We start from the raw sequence: 25,378 nt of genomic DNA, 5'->3' as shown, positions 1-25,378 counted from the left end.
TTTTTAACTGGAAACAGAAAACTTATAACTTATCTATATGTTTTTGTCATGATACCGCCATCATGTCATGTTTATTCTTGGTCTTGCAGCGGAGTCATGGCATAGCTTTAGGTTTTGTGTGAGAAATACATGGCTTTGTTTTGATTCTGACTTGCCTTGTGCTTTCTCGTGTCTCGTCAGTGTTTCCCGCCCTTTTGTCTCGTTAACCTTCCCTGAGTGTTTCAGTACCCACACCTGCCCATTGTTATCTCCTTTGTTAGTTTTCCTATAACATGCCCTAATGTCTATTGTCTTGTGCTCGTGTGTTGTACCTGTATGCTGTACCTGGTCCCTGTTCATGTTTCCTGTCAAGTTCCCTGGTAAAGTTTATGGTCTTGTACCCTGTTTGTTTAGTTCTTAGTTGTTTCTTTTTGCCCCCCTTGTGGGAAGTCTTTGTTTTCAGTTTTGGATTTTAGTTTTGTCAGCGTTTTCCCCATCGAGGGTGTTTTGGTTTGTTCTTGTTATTTATAATTAAAGTATCTGTTAACCCCTTCATCCGTGTCTGCCTGCACTTGGGTTCTCCCCTCACAAATCACGACATGTTTGAGCTGTTTGTTTACATGTGAAGAGTTTGATTCCAAAATGAGACAACTCTGTTTTTTGAATTTCAATGGTTTTATTGTGTTAGTTAGCTATATTTTGTTGTTATTATGGCTTAAATCAAAACAAACCTACTGCAGTTTGTTTGATATTAATTGGACTGCACAATAAAAGAAAACATGATTTTTGAAAACTTTTGTTGAAAACAGAGTTTCTCATGTCCTTTTGGAATCAAACTCTTCATTTGTTTGGGGGACTGAAGTTTTTGAAAACGGCACCACTATTGCAGCAAAACGCAGCTTTGAGAAAACACTGACGTCATGTGCATACATATTACGTGTTCGGTCACAGGAGCATAACCAAAACAATAATGCTGGCCGTCTTGTACTTGTGCTACACAACATACTTATTAACTAATTCACTGTTTTACCATATTAAATGATTGTGCCTAATACATTTGTTTTGTACATTATATTAAAGATATTACAAACAGATTTACTTTGTATAAAGTAAATGGAAATGAAGTGAAAAGTAGTGTGTACATGAGATTTTGAGAGAAAAATGTGCCAATGGCTTAACCATTAACTAACAGTATGGAGAACAAGATCTTTGACCTACAGTACTATAACCACACCTAGTCCCACACAAACAATCTGTAGCGACTTGTCCAAACCAGATAAAGACGGTGCATAATCAAATGCACAACCACTGAAGTTTCAGTTGGCAAAACATGCAGTCTGCTAAGAAATGTTGCCTCTTTTTCCTCGTTCGCATTATTCGTGAATGAATGAAACTGGAGTAAAAAAAGAAATGTATCGCACCAAATTTGGATGATGTTCAAGTATGCAGAGCTCCAAGCCTCTTGTGTGTTTACTTGCAACAATTTCCTGAACTGAACAACATGAGCACATCTCTATATGACAGTTCGGATTGAGTTTAAAACGCAAAACATATATAGCAACAGATTGCATTTATTTTTGCTATATTGAAAAGGGTGCAAATTTGTGTATAAAAAAGTGTATTCTAGACTAAAACACAGAAAACCACACCGGTAGTATGCATTATTTTATTTCTTCAAATCAGATCTATTTTCATTAAGACTGCTTGATTCCAGAGAGCTGTCTAATCATTTGTTGTCATTTCATAATTTTAAATAATACAACCTGTAGAGTATACATACAAGTATAAAGCCGTATTCTAATATGCCATTTCAAAAACAGCCACTGTAGGACATACAAAAACACCAGGTACAAATAAAGCAAAAGTCTGTGTGAACCAGAGGATGGATTTACATCAATACTACTACTGTCACCCAATCACAATCCAGCCCACCTGCATGTAGACCGTGTCACCTGCAGATCTGTCGGCATTTCACATCTAAAACAGATCTGGCAACAGGCCAAATGAAAGTGTAATATTTGCCAAGTTTCAGTCTCCTGATTCCAGGACATGAACAATGTAACCTGGATTTCATCAAAACCGGTTGCCTTCAGACTACTGTTAAGCCAAATAAATGCATGTCTAGAACGTTCAACTGTAAGTTAACGTTGATAAGAGTGGCACCAACATTTCTTAACATTAATAAAATAACCTGGCTAACACAACACCTTGATAAAAGCAAAGCAGATGGTGTTCACGTAGATGTTATCTCTGGCGGTACTGTAAGATCCAGGCGGGTCCTTTGATCTTCAAAGGAATATTTCCAGTACAACAGGCAATAAGAAAACAGTATAATCTAGCACTATTACGATGTTGAAGGTAAGTCTCAGACACTTCCCTATAGTGCTCTTGAGCACACTGGCATTCCAGTGGAGCCACTGCACCATCTAGTGCTCATGGGTGAAGCAGGTTTGAATCTGAAGAATTTTCTGCTGAATGGCCCAGTGGCCGATCTTTCATATGATGCAAAACATTAGGCCTAAATCCCACAATTTGACATACCGTTAGATTCAAAGAAATGTTTTCCAATTGAAAGGTAGGCTAAGCATTACAATGTTCTAAATACAAAGTTACAATGCATTTCATTGTATTCCAAATTGCTTAAACATCATGGCCCGGTTTAAAAGACAAGGCTTAAGGCTATAGTCCCAGACTAAAATTAATGTGTGAACTGTCTTAACTCAATATAACTTGCCCAGAAATATCTTCAAATATATCAGTGACATTGTTTTGATTTAAGATGCACACCAGTAATGTATTCTTGCAAGGCATTTTTATAAAAGCGGCATACACTGCACATCATAATTCAGGCATAGTCCTGGTTTAAGATAAGCAGTGTCTGTGAAACCGGGCCTTAAAGTTACTATTCACTGATGTGACTAATCTTCTGACCAAGATTGCAAAAGTACAAAAGTACTCATACCCCTACATTTTTTGTTATGTTGCTGCGCTGTGTTAAACTACTTTAAGTGTTTTTTTACATGAATCTTCACTCCATATATCAAAATGACAAAACAAAACAAAAATATTTTTGCCAATTCTGAAAATTTAATTGAATTCAGAAGCATTCCAGTTTTGCCTGTTGTAGTGGAGTTCATCTGTGGCAAATTCAATTGAATACATATAACTGTAACGAATGCTTATCAGAGCAAAAACCAAGCCATAAGGCCAAAAGAACTGCCAGTAAAGCTCTGAGACAGGATTTTATCAAGATACAGACCTGGGGAAGACTACAAATATAATTATTATTTATTGAAGGTTCATAGAAGCATGTAACCTATGGAGGGATTATTGGGTCAGATTTTAAACTAAAAGTCTAAAACTAAAAGTCTTAAACCAAAACTAACAGTCTAAATTTAATACAAAGTCCAAGTCGAAAATTAATTTGGTATATAGGATTGTGCATTTGGTATATAGGATGGGGCATTTAATCATTTAGCCATTTAGGATTGAGGATTTGAGGATTTGGGGATTTAGGATTGGGAATTTGAGGATTGGGCATTTAATCATTTAGCCATTTTGGAAGGCAAATTAGAAGGCGTGGCCCAAATACTGGAGGATGGGTTTGAAATGGCTGGTGTGCAGAGGCACCTTATGGACAGCAGAGGGAGGTCCCAGTGCTAAGGAGCACACTGTAATGAAACCAAACAGAGCGAGTGAGTGGCTGGAGCGACGATATGAGGCGCCATATAGGGTTTATATCAAACTGCGCTTATGAATACATATATAAAAGCGTGCATACACACATATACATTGCTCATATATACATGTATAGTATTGGATGTTCAAGCAAACACATATAAAAAACATGTGCGCACTAATGTGAAATCCATTCCAATACATATTATGTAAGTAATGCATACATGTACACTTTTTCTCGCATACATTTACACTCGATGCGTGTAAACAAACCTAAACAACACTTGCACATACATACAAACTCTGCACGCACACATCTATAAAACACTCGCACATACATACAAACTCTGCACACACACACATCTATAAAACACTCGCACATACATACATACAAACTCTGCACACACATCTATAAAACACTCGCACATACATACAAACTCTGCACACACACATCTATAAAACACTCGCACATACATACAAACTCTGCACACACACACATCTATAAAACACTCGCACATACATACAAACTCTGCACACACACATCTATAAAACACTCGCACATACAAACAAACTCTGCACACACACATCTATAAAACACTCGCACATACATACAAACTCTGCACACACACGTCTATAAAACACTCGCACATACATACAAACTCTGCACACACACGTCTATAAAACACTCGCACATACATACAAACTCTGCACACACACATCAATAAAACACTCGCACATACATACAAACTCTGCACACACACATCTATAAAACACTCGCACATACATACAAACTCTGCACACACACATCTATAAAACACTCGCACATACATACAAACTCTGCTCACACACACATCTATAAAACACTCGCACATACATACAAACTCTGCACACACACATCTATAAAACACTCGCACATACATACAAACTCTGCACACACACGTCTATAAAACACTCGCACATACATACAAACTCTGCACACACACATCTATAAAACACTCGCACATACATACAAACTCTGCACACACACGTCTATAAAACACTCGCACATACATATAAAAAACTCTGCACACACACACATCTATAAAACACTCGCACATACATACAAACTCTGCACACACACATCTATAAAACACTCGCACATACATACAAACTCTGCACACACACATCAATAAAACACTCGCACATACATACAAACTCTGCACACACACATCTATAAAACACTCGCACATACATACAAACTCTGCACACACACATCTATAAAACACTCGCACATACATACAAACTCTGCACACACACATCTATAAAACACTCGCACATACATACAAACTCTGCACACACACATCTATAAAACACTCGCACATACATACAAACTCTGCACACACACACATCTATAGAATAAACAAATACATAACAAACTCTGTTCACACACATCTATAAAACACTCGCACATCCATACAAACTCTGCACACACACATCTATAAAACACTCGCACATACATACAAACTCTGAACACACACACATCTATAAAACACTCGCACATACATACAAACTCTGCACGCACACGTCTATAAAACACTCGCACATACATACAAACTCTGCACACACACATCTATAAAACACTCGCACATACATACAAACTCTGCACACACACGTCTATAAAACACTCGCACATACATACAAACTCTGCTCACACACACATCTATAAAACACTCGCACATACATACAAACTCTGCACACACATATCTATAAAACACTCGCACATACATACAAACTCTGCACACACACATCTATAAAACACTCGCACATCCATACAAACTCTGCACACACACATCTATAAAACACTCGCACATACATACAAACTCTGCACACACACGTCTATAAAACACTCGCACATACATACAAACTCTGCACACACACGTCTATAAAACACTCGCACATACATACAAACTCTGCACACACACACATCTATAAAACACTCGCACATACATACAAACTCTGCACACACACATCTATAAAACACTCGCACATACATACAAACTCTGAACACAGACATCTATAAAACACTCGCACATACATACAAACTCTGCACACACACACATCTACAAAACACTCGCACATACATACAAACTCTGAACACAGACATCTATAAAACACTCGCACATACATACAAACTCTGCACACACACACATCTACAAAACACTCGCACATACATACAAACTCTGCACACACACACATCTACAAAACACTCGCACATACATACAAACTCTGCGCACACACATCTATAAAACACTCGCACATCCATACAAACTCTGCGCACACACATCTATAAAACACTCGCACATACATACAAACTCTGCACACACACATCAATAAAACACTCGCACATACATACAAACTCTGCACACACACATCTATAAAACACTCGCACATACATACAAACTCTGCACACACACACATCTACAAAACACTCGCACATACATACAAACTCTGCACACACACACATCTACAAAACACTCGCACATACATACAAACTCTGCACACACACACATCTATAAAACACTCGCACATACATACAAACTCTGCACACACACGTCTATAAAACACTCGCACATACATACAAACTCTGCACACACACATCTATAAAACACTCGCACATACAAACAAACTCTGCACACACACACATCTATAAAACACTCGCACATACATACAAACTCTGCACACACACATCTATAAAACACTCGCACATACATACAAACTCGATGCGCGCAAAACACATCTATAAAACACTCGCACATACATACAAACTCTGCACACACACATCTACAAAGCACTCGCACATACATACAAACTCTGCGCACACACGTCTATAAAACACTCGCACATACATACAAACTCTGCACACACACATCTATAAAACACTCGCACATACATACAAACTTTGCACACACACATCTATAAAACACTTGCACATACATACAAACTCTGCACACACACACATCTATAAAACACTCGCACATACATACAAACTCTGCACACACACATCTATAAAACACTCGCACATACATACAAACTTTGCACACACACACATCTACAAAGCACTCGCACATACATACAAACTCTGCACACACACATCTATAAAACACTCGCACATACATACAAACTCTGCACACACACATCTATAAAACACTCGCACATACATACAAACTCTGCACACACACATCTATAAAACACTCGCACATACATACAAACTCTGCACACACACATCTATAAAACACTCGCACATACATACAAACTCTGCACACACACATCTATAAAACACTCGCACATACATACAAACTTTGCACACACACACATCTACAAAGCACTCGCACATACATACAAACTCTGCACACACACATCTATAAAACACTCGCACATACATACAAACTCTGCACACACACATCTATAAAACACTCGCACATACATACAAACTCTGCACACACACATCTATAAAACACTCGCACATACATACAAACTCCGCACACACACATCTATAAAACACTCGCACATACATACAAACTCTGCACACACACATCAACAAAACACTCGCACATACATACAAACTCTGCTCACACACATCTATAAAACACTCGCACATACATACAAACTTTGCACACACACATCTATAAAACACTTGCACATACATACAAACTCTGCACACACACACATCTATAAAACACTCGCACATACATACAAACTCTGCACACACACGTCTATAAAACACTCGCACATACATACAAACTCTGCACACACACATCTATAAAACACTCGAACATTCATACAAACTCTGCACACACACGTCTATAAAACACTCGCACATACATACAAACTCTGCACACACACATCTATAAAACACTCGCACATACATACAAACTCCGCACACACACATCTATAAAACACTCGCACATACATACAAACTCTGCACACACACGTCTATAAAACACTCGCACATACATACAAACTCTGAACACACACATCTATAAAACACTCGCACATACATACAAACTCTGCTCACACACATCTATAAAACACTCGCACATACATACAAACTCTGCACACACACGTCTATAAAACACACGCACATACATACAAACTCTGCACACACACGTCTATAAAACCCTCGCACATACATACAAACTCTGCACACACACATCTATAAAACACACGCACATACATACAAACTCTGCACACACACGTCTATAAAACCCTCGCACATACATACAAACTCTGCACACACACGTCTATAAAACACTCGCACATACATACAAACTCTGCACACACACGTCTATAAAACACTCGCACATACATACAAACTCTGCACACACACGTCTATAAAACACTCGCACATACATACAAACTCTGCACACACACATCTATAAAACACTCGCACATACATACAAACTCTGCACACACACGTCTATAAAACCCTCGCACATACATACAAACTCTGCACACACACGTCTATAAAACACTCGCACATACATACAAACTCTGCACACACACATCTATAAAACACTCGCACATACATACAAACTCTGCACACACACATCTATAAAACACTCGCACATACATACAAACTCTGCACACACACATCTATAAAACACTCGCACATACATACAAACTCCGCACACACACATCTATAAAACACTCGCACATACATACAAACTCTGCACACACACATCAATAAAACACTCGCACATACATACAAACTCTGCTCACACACATCTATAAAACACTCGCACATACATACAAACTTTGCACACACACATCTATAAAACACTCGCACATACATACAAACTCTGCACACACACACATCTATAAAACACTCGCACATACATACAAACTCTGCACACACACGTCTATAAAACACTCGCACATACATACAAACTCTGCACACACACGTCTAGAAAACACTCGCACATTCATACAAACTCTGCACACACACGTCTATAAAACACTCGCACATACATACAAACTCTGCACACACACATCTATAAAACACTCGCACATACATACAAACTCCGCACACACACATCTATAAAACACTCGCACATTCATACAAACTCCGCACACACACATCTATAAAACACTCGCACATACATACAAACTCCGCACAGACACACATCTATAAAACACTCGCACATACATACAAACTCTGCACACACACGTCTATAAAACACTCGCACATACATACAAACTCTGCACACACACGTCTATAAAACACTCGCACATACATACAAACTCTGCACACACACATCTATAAAACACTCGCACATACATACAAACTCTGCACACACACACATCTATAAAACACTCGCACATACATACAAACTCTGCACACACACACATCTATAAAACACTCGCACATTCATACAAACTCTGCACACACACGTCTATAAAACACTCGCACATACATACAAACTCTGCACACACACGTCTATAAAACACTCGCACATACATACAAACTCTGCACACACACGTCTATAAAACACTCGCACATACATACAAACTCTGAACACACACGTCTATAAAACACTCGCACATACATACAAACTCTGCACACACACGTCTATAAAACACTCGCACATACATACAAACTCTGCACACACACGTCTATAAAACACTCGCACATACATACAAACTCTGCACACACACGTCTATAAAACACTCGCACATACATACAAACTCTGCACACACACGTCTATAAAACACTCGCACATACATACAAACTCTGCACACACACGTCTATAAAACACTCGCACATACATACAAACTCTGCACACACACGTCTATAAAACACTCGCACATACATACAAACTCTGCACACACACGTCTATAAAACACTCGCACATACATACAAACTCTGCACACACACGTCTATAAAACACTCGCACATACATACAAACTCTGCACACACACGTCTATAAAACACTCGCACATACATACAAACTCCGCACACACACGTCTATAAAACACTCGCACATACATACAAACTCTGAACACACACATCTATAAAACACTCGCACATACATACAAACTCTGCTCACACACATCTATAAAACACTCGCACATACATACAAACTCTGCACACACACGTCTATAAAACACTCGCACATACATACAAACTCTGCTCACACACATCTATAAAACACTCGCACATACATACAAACTCTGCACACACACATCTATAAAACACACGCACATACATACAAACTCTGCACACACACGTCTATAAAACCCTCGCACATACATACAAACTCTGCACACACACATCTATAAAACACACGCACATACATACAAACTCTGCACACACACGTCTATAAAACCCTCGCACATACATACAAACTCTGCACACACACGTCTATAAAACACTCGCACATACATACAAACTCTGAACACACACATCTATAAAACACTCGCACATACATACAAACTCTGCACACACACACATCTATAAAACACTCGCACATACATACAAACTCTGCACACACACACATCTATAAAACACTCGCACATACATACAAACTCTGCACACACACATCTATAAAACACTCGCACATACATACAAACTCTGCTCACACACATCTACAAAACACTCGCACATACATACAAACTCTGCACACACACATCTATAAAACACTCGCACATACATACAAACTCTGCACACACACGTCTATAAAACACTCGCACATACATACAAACTCTGCACACACACGTCTATAAAACACTCGCACATACATACAAACTCTGCACACACACATCTATAAAACACTCGCACATACAAACAAACTCTGAACGCACACATCTATAAAACACTCGCACATACATACAAACTCTGCTCACACACATCTATAAAACACTCGCACATACATACAAACTTTGCACACACACATCTATAAAACACTCGCACATACATACAAACTCTGCACACACACACATCTATAAAACACTCGCACATACATACAAACTCTGCACACACACGTCTATAAAACACTCGCACATACATACAAACTCTGCACACACACGTCTATAAAACACTCGCACATTCATACAAACTCTGCACACACACGTCTATAAAACACTCGCACATACATACAAACTCTGCACACACACATCTATAAAACACTCGCACATACATACAAACTCCGCACACACACATCTATAAAACACTCGCACATTCATACAAACTCCGCACACACACATCTATAAAACACTCGCACATACATACAAACTCCGCACAGACACACATCTATAAAACACTCGCACATACATACAAACTCTGCACACACACGTCTATAAAACACTCGCACATACATACAAACTCTGCACACACACGTCTATAAAACACTCGCACATACATACAAACTCTGCACACACACATCTATAAAACACTCGCACATACATACAAACTCTGCACACACACACATCTATAAAACACTCGCACATACATACAAACTCTGCACACACACACATCTATAAAACACTCGCACATTCATACAAACTCTGCACACACACGTCTATAAAACACTCGCACATACATACAAACTCTGCACACACACGTCTATAAAACACTCGCACATACATACAAACTCTGCACACACACGTCTATAAAACACTCGCACATACATACAAACTCTGAACACACACATCTATAAAACACTCGCACATACATACAAACTCTGCACACACACGTCTATAAAACACTCGCACATACATACAAACTCTGCACACACACGTCTATAAAACACTCGCACATACATACAAACTCTGCACACACACGTCTATAAAACACTCGCACATACATACAAACTCTGCACACACACGTCTATAAAACACTCGCACATACATACAAACTCTGCACACACACGTCTATAAAACACTCGCACATACATACAAACTCTGCACACACACGTCTATAAAACACTCGCACATACATACAAACTCTGCACACACACGTCTATAAAACACTCGCACATACATACAAACTCTGCACACACACGTCTATAAAACACTCGCACATACATACAAACTCTGCACACACACGTCTATAAAACACTCGCACATACATACAAACTCCGCACACACACGTCTATAAAACACTCGCACATACATACAAACTCTGAACACACACATCTATAAAACACTCGCACATACATACAAACTCTGCTCACACACATCTATAAAACACTCGCACATACATACAAACTCTGCACACACACGTCTATAAAACACTCGCACATACATACAAACTCTGCTCACACACATCTATAAAACACTCGCACATACATACAAACTCTGCACACACACATCTATAAAACACACGCACATACATACAAACTCTGCACACACACGTCTATAAAACCCTCGCACATACATACAAACTCTGCACACACACATCTATAAAACACACGCACATACATACAAACTCTGCACACACACGTCTATAAAACCCTCGCACATACATACAAACTCTGCACACACACGTCTATAAAACACTCGCACATACATACAAACTCTGAACACACACATCTATAAAACACTCGCACATACATACAAACTCTGCACACACACACATCTATAAAACACTCGCACATACATACAAACTCTGCACACACACACATCTATAAAACACTCGCACATACATACAAACTCTGCACACACACATCTATAAAACACTCGCACATACATACAAACTCTGCTCACACACATCTACAAAACACTCGCACATACATACAAACTCTGCACACACACATCTATAAAACACTCGCACATACATACAAACTCTGCACACACACGTCTATAAAACACTCGCACATACATACAAACTCTGCACACACACGTCTATAAAACACTCGCACATACATACAAACTCTGCACACACACATCTATAAAACACTCGCACATACAAACAAACTCTGAACGCACACATCTATAAAACACTCGCACATACATACAAACTCTGCACACACACATCTATAAAACACTCGCACATACATACAAACTCTGCACACACACATCTATAAAACACTCGCACATACATACAAACTCTGCACACACACATCTATAAAACACTCGCACATACATACAAACTCTGCACACACACACATCTATAAAACACTCGCACATACATACAAACTCTGCACACACACATCAATAAAACACTCGCACATACATACAAACTCTGCACGCACACACATCTATAAAACCCTCGCACATACATACAAACTCTGCACACACACATCTATAAAACACTCGCACATACATACAAACTCTGCACACACACACACACATCTATAAAACACTCGCACATGCATACAAACTCGATGCGCGCAAAACACATCTATAAAACACTCGCACATACATACAAACTCTGCACACACACACATCTATAAAACACTCGCACATACATACAAACTCGATGCGTGCAAAACACATCTATAAAACACTCGCACATACATACAAACTCTGCACACACACACATCTATAAAACACTAGCACATTCATACAAACTCTGCTCACACACATCTATAAAACACTCGCACATACATACAAACTCTGCACACACACACATCTATAAAACACTCGCACATACATACAAACTCTGCACACACACGTCTATAAAACACTAGCACATACATACAAACTCTGCACACACACGTCTATAAAACACTTGCACATACATACAAACTCTGCACACACACATCTATAAAACACTCGCACATACATACAAACTCTGCGCACACACATCTATAAAACACTCGCACATACATACAAACTCTGCACACACACATCTATAAAACACTCGCACATTCATACAAACTCTGCTCACACACATCTATAAAACACTCGCACATACATACAAACTCTGCACACACACGTCTATAAAACCCTCGCACATACATACAAACTCTGCACACACACGTCTATAAAACACTCGCACATACATACAAACTCTGCACACACACGTCTATAAAACACTAGCACATACATACAAACTCTGCACACACACATCTATAAAACACTCGCACATTCATACAAACTCTGCACACACACGTCTATAAAACACTCGCACATACATACAAACTCTGCACACACACACATCTATAAAACACTCGCACATACATACAAACTCTGCACACACACATCTATAAAACACTCGCACATTCATACAAACTCTGCACACACACATCTATAAAACACTCGCACATACATACAAACTCTGCACACACACATCTATAAAACACTCGCACATTCATACAAACTCTGCACACACACATCTATAAAACACTCGCACATACATACAAACTCTGCACACACACATCTATAAAACACTCGCACATTCATACAAACTCTGCACACACACGTCTATAAAACACTCGCACATACATACAAACTCTGCACACACACACACATCTATAAAACACTCGCACATACATACAAACTCTGCACACACACACATCTATAAAACACTCGCACATACATACAAACTCTGCACACACACATCTATAAAACACTCGCACATTCATACAAACTCTGCACACACACATCTATAAAACACTCGCACATACATACAAACTCTGCACACACACATCTATAAAACACTCGCACATTCATACAAACTCTGCACACACCCATCTATAAAACACTCGCACATACATACAAACTCTGCACACACACATCTATAAAACACTCGCACATACAAACAAACTCTGAACGCACACATCTATAAAACACTCGCACATACATACAAACTCTGCACACACACATCTATAAAACACTCGCACATACATACAAACTCTGCACACACACATCTATAAAACACTCGCACATACATACAAACTCTGCACACACACATCTATAAAACACTCGCACATACATACAAACTCTGCACACACACATCAATAAAACACTCGCACATACATACAAACTCTGCACGCACACACATCTATAAAACCCTCGCACATACATACAAACTCTGCACACACACATCTATAAAACACTCGCACATACATACAAACTCTGCACACACACACACATCTATAAAACACTCGCACATGCATACAAACTCGATGCGCGCAAAACACATCTATAAAACACTCGCACATACATACAAACTCTGCACACACACACATCTATAAAACACTCGCACATACATACAAACTCGATGCGTGCAAAACACATCTATAAAACACTCGCACATACATACAAACTCTGCACACACACACATCTATAAAACACTCGCACATTCATACAAACTCTGCTCACACACATCTATAAAACACTCGCACATACATACAAACTCTGCACACACACACATCTATAAAACACTCGCACATACATACAAACTCTGCACACACACGTCTATAAAACACTAGCACATACATACAAACTCTGCACACACACGTCTATAAAACACTCGCACATACATACAAACTCTGCACACACACATCTATAAAACACTCGCACATACATACAAACTCTGCGCACACACATCTATAAAACACTCGCACATACATACAAACTCTGCACACACACATCTATAAAACACTCGCACATTCATACAAACTCTGCTCACACACATCTATAAAACACTCGCACATCCATACAAACTCTGCACACACACGTCTATAAAACACTCGCACATACATACAAACTCTGCACACACACGTCTATAAAACACTCGCACATACATACAAACTCTGCACACACACATCTATAAAACACTCGCACATCCATACAAACTCTGCACACACACACATCTATAAAACACTCGCACATACATACAAACTCTGCACACACACACATCTATAAAACACTCGCACATACATACAAACTCTGCACACACACATCTATAAAACACTCGCACATACATACAAACTCTGCACACACACATCTATAAAACACTCGCACATTCATACAAACTCTGCACACACACATCTATAAAACACTCGCACATACATACAAACTCTGCACACACACATCTATAAAACACTCGCACATACATACAAACTCTGCACACACACATCTATAAAACACTCGCACATACATACAAACTCTGCACACACACATCTATAAAACACTCGCACATACATACAAACTCTGCACACACACACATCTATAAAACACTCGCACATACATACAAACTCTGCACACACACACACATCTATAAAACACTCGCACATACATACAAACTCGATGCGCGCAAAACACATCTATAAAACACTCGCACATACATACAAACTCGATGCGTGCAAAACACATCTATAAAACACTGAAAGCGATAATAGCATAGACGTTCATTAGTCCTTAACTTGCCTGTGCAAGTTGCAATGAAGATGATATAAGCCGATTTCTTCAATAGCGTTTACACTGCCTAACACGTATACAGTGTCCAAATCCTAAATCCCCTAAATCCCCGAATTATCCTCAAACATAAATGGCTAAATGATTAAATGCCCAATAATTAATACCAAATTCCCAATAATATATACCAAATTCATTTTCGACTTCGACTTTTAGTTTCAAATAGGGATGCTCCGAAATGAAAATTCTTGGCCAAAACCGAAAAAGTGCAAACCAAGGCCGAAACCCGAAATACGGAAAAAAATTATGCGAATTATTAGTACCATGGAATTTATAGCTATTACCTTGTACTAACTTTACTAAAATCAAGGCATTGCAATTGCATAAATTAATATTAAAGTTTCAAATAATAAATCAATTACAAATTATGCAAATATTTATTTAGCACATTGCAACAATGCACAGTATAAAATTAAATTCAAACTTAAATGTTTAACTTGACCCTACTCATATTAAATAATAATGTACAGCACTTCTGGGGACTTCAGAAAGATAACTATCTAGCGGTTGAGCTTGTCATCTGCATGACATTTTTGAAAGATTTGAGCTACTGTATTTAAATAGGGCCAGTGCATAATTTTTTTTATCAAAAAATATATATCTAGCAGAAATATGGCTACAATCTTATATATAGAATACATATATATAAGCCTAAGAACAAAGTAGACTTCCTTTTATTTGAGTCATTTTCTTGCAGGATTTCACTGAACATATCAAACAACGAGGATGCATGTCCCTCATCTGGTGCAAAGAGACGAGTCTTTTTTTCTCCGCTATGATCTCCTTCTGCGCTTTGCGCTTCTCCGTCTGCACGCGGGTTCTCCACGTACATCGCAGCCCGGATCGCGATGACCTACCCTTGAAAATTTGTGCCGCATTAACCAATCAGGACCTCCCATGACGCGAATTCAAGAATCTCACGCGCGAATGATGCGAGTAAACACAAAGTGTACAAGCGTCCATTTAAAGCGTTTGGTGTGAACACTCTATAAGAGTATATACGAGATTTACTGAAATACGTGCAGGTCGCGTTTTCTGTTTTGAAAACTGTTTGGTGTTGTTTATTTTAGCATGAAAGCAGAAGATTTGTTTCTTGAACAGCATCCAAAACCACTTGTGGTGATGGAGGTGCAGTGGCCAGAGTGTATAAGGGAAAAATTTAATTCACAATGTGACTTCAAATTGTTTTAACTGAATGAAATGTTGCAATTTTGTAGACGTTTTATACTAAAAGATCAAAAGGAAAAACAATGCAGATTTATTTTTACAGCTTTCTTTGCTCATATATACCAAGGGTGCCAATATTATTGGAGGGCACTGTATATATCGTCGCCTTAGAATTATAAGGTTGAATCTGACATTTTGATCAAAATTGAGTTATTCACATATTCTTATACTGTGACAACTTATTACATCATGCCATGTTTGTTTTTTTAAATGTGTACATTTTGCGACTTAAAAACGATTATATCTACAAAATCAAATTATAATTAGGTTCTATAAGGTTCTATTTGCAAGCCAATTAACATTTTGAATGCACACAAGAGAACCAATCAGGATCAGCTTTCTTTATCATGTGACCGGACTCCTCATTGACAGTGAGAAATATCTGAGGTAACAGTGTCAAACAAAATAATGTTTAAAAGAAACCTCAATGTTGACTCTTGTTTTATTTTAGGTTCAAGTTGAGAAGGTTCTTTTTTATATTTATAGACACAACACTTGCCAGCAGTGCTATCTTTTAGCAATGGGACAGCGCAACCTATCAGTTTCAAACGATCTCCAAATCCAGCATTATAGCCACAGTTTAAATAACATTCATGACTGAAAAACTATTGACTTTCCTCACTATCAAAAGAGTAACAGGTTGCAGCTGCAGGACACAGCACAGCCAATCTTGACATTTACATTTATGCATTTGGCAGATGCTTTTATCCAAAGCGACTTACATTGCATTATCCTGTACATGTTACATAGTTATCTACAATCGCCTGGGATCCAACCCACAACCTTGCATTGTTAACACAATGCTCTTACCACTGAGCTACAGGAAACCACTTATCTTGATCAGCACGTTTTACAGTCTAAAGAAGTAAGAAAGCATGAACTAGCATGATCCACAAAGGAAAATTCTGTCATCATTTACTCACCCTTATGTTATGTCATACCTGTATAAATTATTTTGTTCTGAAGAACACCGAGAAAGATATTTGGAAGACTGTTGCTCAAGGGCACTTCAGTAATGACCAGCTGGCACTGAGATTTGAACCTGCAACCTTCTGATCACAAGCCCAACGCTCTAACCATCAGGCCACAGCAGTTATATTGACACTGTAATATCCTTTTGAAAACAAATAATATTATTATTATCATTATCAACAATATATTAATAAGAATTGAGCCTAATATTGACTAATAGGAAAACGAGCAAACTATTCTCTTAACATTGTTCCACATCTGCAATTTTCAGACTCTGACTATCAATTCACAATCATCATTGTCTATATCGTCAAGACCCTGGCATATAACATTTAGAAAATACATATGTGTGGATAGTATCCCAAAAACAAAAAGCACTAAAAAAAGGGACTTGTAATATTTGAGGTGGTTTTCAATATTTAAAAGGGCCAAACCCTATTTAGCTATAAATTTCTAATCATTCAGTTTATTTTCTGTTTGTGGGGATTTCGGGTTAAATAAATGTATTTGTTAACCCCTTGAGTTCATTAGGCCTCTGATATGTAATGCAGCTTTTACTGTTTTGACACTTACTGTCCACTAGGTGGCATCCCAACCCACATATTGAATTAAGTACTTCTCAATCCACTTAAATTCAGTGTACAGTATTATTTACAAACTCTCTGATAAAGCTTTTAAATCGTTAGTGAATCGTCATTTAAAACATTAAGCAAACAATATTTATCGATGTTTTCCTGTTAATAGAGAAAGGCAACATTCAAAACATTCAAAAGTGTGTACACAACTGTATGAAAGAAATCAAGAAAACAAAACCGGAAAACATGATGGTAGTGGTCAGCTGTGGTCATCAGTGCAGTGCGTCTAATCAAAAACATGCTGGCATTATAGCTAAAAGCCTAAAATGAAAAACCCCTTTTTTTAAAACAAAAACTAACTGTAGAACAACACTTTCCCTGACCTTCCATCTGTTTACACTGAGACACATTCCCACTCAGAGCAGCTCAAATACACACACAAACACACACACCTCTAAACAAAGGTACCATTTTCCTAAGGAAGGGTCAGCACTTTTCTCCATCAGACAGATGCTTGTTCTTGGTCAAAGGCAAATCCCCTCCTTCCAGCATCACCAGACCAGAGACAAGCTGCCCATTGTTTGTTCTCCAATAACAAATGACAAACTGTGGAGTCACACTAAATACACACTGAGAGGCTGTGAATACAGACAAACACTAATATTGGCACCCTTGGTAAATATGAGCAAAGAAGGCTGTTAAAATAAATCTGCATTGTTCCTAGTTATGAACTTTTATTTGAAAACATCTACAACATTTTCATCCAGCATTTCATTCAAGTAAAACAATTTGAAGTGGGGGGGGGCATCGCATTGTGAAAAAAAGTTTTTCTCCAATACACACTGGCCGCAATTATTGCCCAGTCATGACTTCTTGTTTCACAAGAGAATAATACGAGAGTAACACAAATCCCAAACCCCCTTAACCATTCATCACAATGGGTACAACCAAAGAATGTGGTTCTGCAAATAGAAAGTGGATTTAATAGAAAAAATACCCATTTCCAACATCAATGCAATAATGAAGAAGTTGAAATGGACTGGAGATGTCGCTAATCTGCCTGAAAGATAATGCATTTACATTTATGCATTTGGCAGATGCTTTTATCCAATGCGACTTACATTGCATTATCCTGTACATGTTACATAGTTATCTGCAATCCCCTGGAATCCAACACACAACCTTGCGTTGTTAACACAATGCTCTTACCACTGAGCTACAGGAAAGTGGATAATGTGTGTCTATATTGTCTTAATGCACAGCAAAAGGAATATTCTGAGTGGTCAAAGACTTTTAAAAGATCACAGATGAAGAATTGCATACATAAAAACTGCACCTCCATCACCACAAGTTGTTTGGGACGCTGTTCACGAAACAAATCTTCTGCTTTCATGCAAAAATAAACTCCACCATATTAATCTGCCATACTGGAACTTCAACCAGGACTGGGGTCTACGGCCTTATGAAATGAAAGAGTTTTATTTGGCAGCAATTACACAAGATGTGTCCCATGTCCACAGTTAAATATACCACCAGATCTTCATTGTTGTGGACCTACTTTTAGTAGGTTCTGGACATCTTGTTCAGATACATGGCATCATGTATTATATCAAAAACCAACAGATAAAAAAATCTAAACCTAATGGGTCGTGGTTAGATCTGCACATTGGTTCAAAACAAACATCCAAACCAACAAAAAGTTGGTCACTGAACACAAAATCAAGATCATTGGCCATTGCCATCCCAGTTCCCTGACCTGAATGGACTCTCTATGTATTCTCAAACCTCATTAGACTGAAAAGAGAAGACTCAGAGCTGTTTTCCTTATAAACTGAGGTTGCAAAATGTGTTAAATACTAGGGTGCCAATGATTTTGGCCAACATCTATGGGAGAAAAACTTTTTTTACAGTGTGATATTCCCCCTACTTCAAATAGTCTTCCTTCAATGAAATGTTAGAATTTTGTAGGTTAAGCTTTTTAAAAAGGTTTGCGCTCATGGGTGCTCAAATGAAGCATGCACAATGCACATTTTATAATAAGATGCAATACTGCAAAAAAAATAAGACGGACGACCACTGGCCTTTTTTGGGATAATACATGGAAATAATACGTGACACCACATTAAACTCCCTCAATGCACCGCCATACAACCACACACCATGCCTTGTTTTTGGAGTGTTCCAACACTGGATTCTATTGATGTGATGTAATCTGGCAGTTGGGAACCAATAGATTGGGGATGTCCCCATAGACAAATTATTAATAGGCTGGGATAAAGTACATGACAGGGTTATTCTGCAGTGCACATAATTCTCTTTACAAATCCCTGATGGGGACGAGTGTGCGTACATCTATCTACACCCCGGTAAAACATATATGGAGCTTACAACGCCTAGTTTAACTATGCATAATGTCATCTTCATATAATTTCCATATGCATATTTCCATTCACGTGACGGTGCTAGACATATGGAAAATGAGAGCCAATGGACCACTCCACAACTGGATCGCACAGTGTCCATAACAATATCAAAGTGTGCACTGTTGATCATTGTTCTCAATAGAAATGTTTTATGGGTCAGTGACAAAACAGGTTTGGCAAGATAAGAACCTTTTTTAACAGTGTATAAAGTTAATTTGTGTAGATTTTGTGTAATTACAAATATCATTTTTCATAAAAGTTATGACTGAAGGTATACCTGAAAATGTAAAATGGTGTAACTGGCAAAGAATGAGAAATATAAATATTTTATCCACCAAGATGGAATGTTAACATACTCATAAAAATAAAAACCATATTAATACACTAAACTAGATGGTTCTCTTTTATTGCACATCATTTTTCCTGTATATAATTATATTTTTATGAAAAATACTGCTTATGCTTATTGACACAAACAAGTTACACCGTTTGACCATGTTGCTTCTACAGCCAAATACTGTCATATATCTGATATGGTGTTTTATTGGATTTCATCGTTTTTAAACAAGGTGAATTTTTTGGTGTCAAGTATTTACAGTTACGTTTAGAAATTGTAACCCTTTTAAATGTAATGAAATCACAAGGACATATATATGTACATGCCTACATCAATTATTTTACAAGACACCTAAGAAATCTGTATTCTAGAGTCTTCGACCTTTCCAATGATATATAGGCTACTGTAGTTTGTCATGATCCAATTCGAGATTTCATGAATTGAAGCACAGGCAGGTGCCGCGTACACTAGAGGGTAACACTGCTGGATTTAATCTTCACCATAACAGGGCTCTAGCGTGAAATGAAATGTGTGTGAGGAAGTCATTCTTTTAACATTATCTTCTGCAAACTGACTTGAGTTCACAAACTTGCCATCCAGGTCGCCAATTCCCCTCGTCTCCAGAATGTGTGTACGCATGACTGAGTTTACTGACAGGTGCGCACGTTCCCCCCTCGAGTTTAGTTTTTATAGATCACAACCTTTAAAGTGTCCTACGCACGTTTACTGTATACAGTCCCGTTCTGGGCAAACACAATGTTTATAAACGCGAGCCCTGGTGTTCAGTCTGTCGGGGTCAGATAGAAATGCAATCCTGTGCATCTGGGAATGTTTTTGACACTTCAGCCCCTTTTGTAAAGCAAGCATCCCGTTGTCAATGGCCACCAAGAGAGCCGCTTGCTGATAGACATAGGGTCCCTCTCCAGAGGAGAAAGGGGGTCTTGTTTGGAGAGGGTGTGTTTGAGTGGATGGGAAGAAGTAAGTGAATGTCTGTTCCGAATTCTGTTAAGAAAAAGAGCTGCTGGCTTTAAAACACACATTCCCCATATATCTTCAATTGAACATAATAGCAGCACGCAAAAAAAGTATGCTACAGATGAGAGAAGCAGACGTAAAACCACGCTGCACGTCCCATGCCATTAGAAAGCATCCGTATGTGTCAGATGGTGAAGGAGCTCAACCCAGAGTCCAGAGCTCTCATCTGAGCCCTTTCACCACTCAGTGTGAATAAACGTGTATGAAGACCAGCATATACACAATTCAACATTTTTCACACAGCTGCACACAGACACAATATACCCTTCAGCGGTATAAATTCATTCATGATAAATCTATATTTACTGATCAGTTTATGTACACTCAAATATCAGAAAATTATTGTGTCGTGTGGTAGGCTACATAAAGCGAAGTATATATTACCATAACAAAAAGACAACTTCATAATAACTTACAAAGTGATGATGATGATGATGATGATAGCATTCCTGTCAACGTCGTATGAGTGAGTTTATTCCACAGAAGCATCTTCGGTGAGCAATAGTGACAATGTTTCCAAACAGCGTTGAACATTACATCCCACGAAAAGCCAACTCAAGTTTATCCCCATGATTTTTTGAGTAATGTTAAAATCCAAACGTGAAAAGGCTCTTTCGTATCCTTTTAAAGTAGGCTCCTGCATTTGAGTGAGTATCCCAGCACGCCTTGAGGGTGTCGACTCGGCGGACTGAAGACTGAAGAGCTCAGACACATTACAACACAAAGCACTGAAGCCTGGGTAATGTAGTCTCTCGCCGCTCACGTTTACGCAGCACTTTATCCAAACTTGGCAAATACTTTTGCTCCTGGCTGAGTTATGAGCATTGCGTGTGAGCAGTAAGATAACATCTGCTGTCCTCGTTAGGTGAATCGTGGTGTCATGAGCTTCCCTGACGCGCTTTCCGTTAAACACATTAGAAATGAACTAGTAAAATGATGCGTGGATTCGGGATTGGGATCAGTTATAGTACTTACGGTGTAAATTCGATTTTGTGTGACTTAGTAACAGTAGAAACATCACACATTCTAATGAATTGGTATGGTCTATGTATAGCCTTTGCATGGGCTACGAATTTGATTTGATACATTCTATTAATGCAAAACTGGCCAAATGCTTTACGTGAATATGCGTTTATTAAATAACAGTGCAGTTGTGTCTGTAACAAAGAAACCCTTCCCTGATTCAGCACTTGCATTTGTATAAACACCTCTCCTGGCATCTGTCCAGCATGATCCAGGGGTACCTGAGCTGCACGCGATTCACAGAAGAGTTGCGTGACAAGAGCTCTGCAGAGAACACAAAGACATTGTTTTCAGTCAAACCCCCTTTATGGTAACTCAACAGCATTCCTGACTTGCATTCCCGAGTCACTGGTGCTCAGAAGGTTGTTTTTTTAGCAGGAGAGTGAGACACATTTAACAATGCATTAGAAGCAATGCATGGTTTCTTTATTATGCTCTCACTTCACCAAATAATAATGTAATTTTTTTCAGGCAAACCAGACTGCATTGTGATATATTTCCATGGAATGGAAGCAGCAGCCTGGCAGTTGGAGGGAAGAGTCACCAGATGTTCTGAACAAACCAACTTACATCATGAGAGAAGGATCACCACCCCAAAGTGGAAATACTGTTTTAAAAATGTTTTAGATTTTGATTAGAGTTTACAAAGACAATTTATTTGTTATTTTTATTATTTACATTTATTCTTGTTATGTTCACATCTTCACATTTCTGACAACTTCATCATCACTTTCAAAATGCTCCTCCCTACCCTCTCTGCTAAAGTGACATCCTGTCTTCCCTCCAACTTTGCATCTCTAAATGCTGACCCTGCCACCGACACCTTATGCTCTACACTTACATCCTGTCTACATAATCTCTGTCCTATGTCCTCCAGACCAGCTTGTGCCACCCCCTCCTGCCCTTGGCTGTCTGACATCCATGGTGGAACATTCTTCCCAATACAGTCCGGTCGACCACATCTCTCACAACCTTCAAAAAACTACTTAAAACACACCTCTTCGGCGAATACCTGACAGACAAATGGAAAAAAAGAAATCTTAAATTAACCTTCTCTCAACAGGTAGTGGTCTATCTTTTGTTGAAACTAGTAACTTTGTATTGGCACCTATTGTACTATTGCTCTTTGTTTGACATATTGCTCATTGCTCCCCGAACTCTTTGTAAGTCGCTTTGGATAAAAGCGTCTAAATTGACTAAATATAAAATGTAAATGTAAACCTATCCCAGAACAATCTACTGTATAACAAGCAGTCTGGTTTCAAAATAAACCACTCCACTGAGACTACACTGCTATCAGTCACAGAAGCATTGCGGCTAGCCAAGGCGGAATCCAAATCCTCGGTCCTGATTCTGCTAGACCTATCTGCAGTGTTTGACATGGTCAATCACCAGATACTGCTAGCAACCCTGTCATCCTTAGGAATCTCATTCTCCCCTCTCCGCTGGTTCCAATCCAACCTCTCCGGCAGATCATTCAAGGTGTCATGGACGGCCTCGCTGTCCAATGCTCACCACATGATCACTGGGGTCCCTCAGGGAACGGTGCTTGGACCACTGATTTTTTGTATTTACATCCTTAGGACCCATCATACGGGCACACAGCTTCTCGGATCTCTTTTATGCTGACACCCCACGGTGCAACACAATCTTGGCAATTACACTTTCACTCCCTCAGAATCAGCCAGGAACCTCTGAGTCTTATTTGATGAACAGCTGTCCTTCAA

General features: G+C 38.6%; 1 long non-coding RNA gene across 1 annotated transcript in view; it reads right to left on the bottom strand.

Moving 5' to 3' along the window:
• Positions 1-23,531, bottom strand: part of LOC306893760 — a 90,895-nt gene extending 67,364 nt beyond the window's left edge. Inside the window, exon 1 of the long non-coding RNA XR_013786621.1 lies at positions 23,045-23,531. This is a non-coding gene — a long non-coding RNA (uncharacterized lncRNA). The remainder of the gene's footprint in view (positions 1-23,044) is intronic.
• Positions 23,532-25,378: the final 1,847 nt, after the last annotated feature.

Source organism: Barbatula barbatula (assembly GCF_947034865.1).
Source record: "Barbatula barbatula genome assembly, chromosome: 5".
Classification (NCBI taxonomy): domain Eukaryota; kingdom Metazoa; phylum Chordata; class Actinopteri; order Cypriniformes; family Nemacheilidae; genus Barbatula; species Barbatula barbatula.
This window is presented reverse-complemented; position numbering and strand designations above follow the sequence as displayed.